Source organism: Pinus tabuliformis, chromosome 7, assembly GCF_031772625.1.
Source record: "Pinus tabuliformis cultivar Carrire ecotype Pingquan chromosome 7, CPIR1, whole genome shotgun sequence".
NCBI lineage: Eukaryota > Viridiplantae > Streptophyta > Pinopsida > Pinales > Pinaceae > Pinus > Pinus tabuliformis.
Genome location: NC_142293.1, coordinates 487,838,869 through 487,839,848, shown reverse-complemented (window position 1 = coordinate 487,839,848; position 980 = coordinate 487,838,869).

The window sequence follows — 980 nt, the reverse complement described above, 5'->3', positions numbered from 1 at the left end:
GAACAAGAACTGTTCCTTTGAGAAGGGAACAAAAACTCTTTCTTTGGAAAGGGAACACCAATTCTTTCTTCGAGAAGGGAACAACAACTATTTCCTTGGAAAGGTAACAACAAATGTTTCTTCGAGAAGGGAACAACAACTATTTCCTTGGAAAGGGGACACCAACTATTTCTTCGAGAAGGGAACAACAACTATTTTGTTGAAAAGGTCACAACAACTATTTCATTGGAAAGGGAACAACAATTTTTTCTTCGAGAAGGGAACAACAATTGTTTCTTTGAGAAGGGAACAACAACTATTTCTTTGGAAAGGGGACAACAACTGTGGTTTTAAGGAAAAACGATTGATTATAAAAAATGTTTGTTTCCAAATTCCAGCGTACTAAATAAGAAAAAATAATACAAATTTTCAACCATTTTCAAAATAAAATATGTACATTATTTACAATATGATAAGGAAACAATTTTTCATGAAAATGAAGCTATCGGGTTACCATCGCCTACAGCTATTATTTGGAGAGTAGGATCATTACTTACTTGCAAATAGAAAGATTCCTTTGTGAGTGGTTGGTGATAAAGACGCAACCGGTGCCCATTCACTAGAAAGGGAGCACCAAACCCATGGATGGTGATTAAAGTTATGGTGCCATTGTTATGCACTTCTTGAATCTCATAAGGGCCGAGACACCTTGTCTGCAATTTCCCTAGGAATTCTTGAACTCTAGAGTCATAGAGGAGCACCCAATCACCTTTTTGAAATGATTTCTTTTTAACAAGCCTATCATGTCACTTGGCCCCCTGCTGTTGAATAATTGTTATATGTGATGAGCCTCATCATTGGGTAATTGGATGGGCCTTAGTTCACCTCCTATCTTAGTCAAACCAACTATTCTCATAACTTATTGCATGCTTTTGATTATATTTTGTTTATGAAGTGAGTTAGAGTTGGATATTTTGCTTTGTGGTCTAACGTGCATTTAA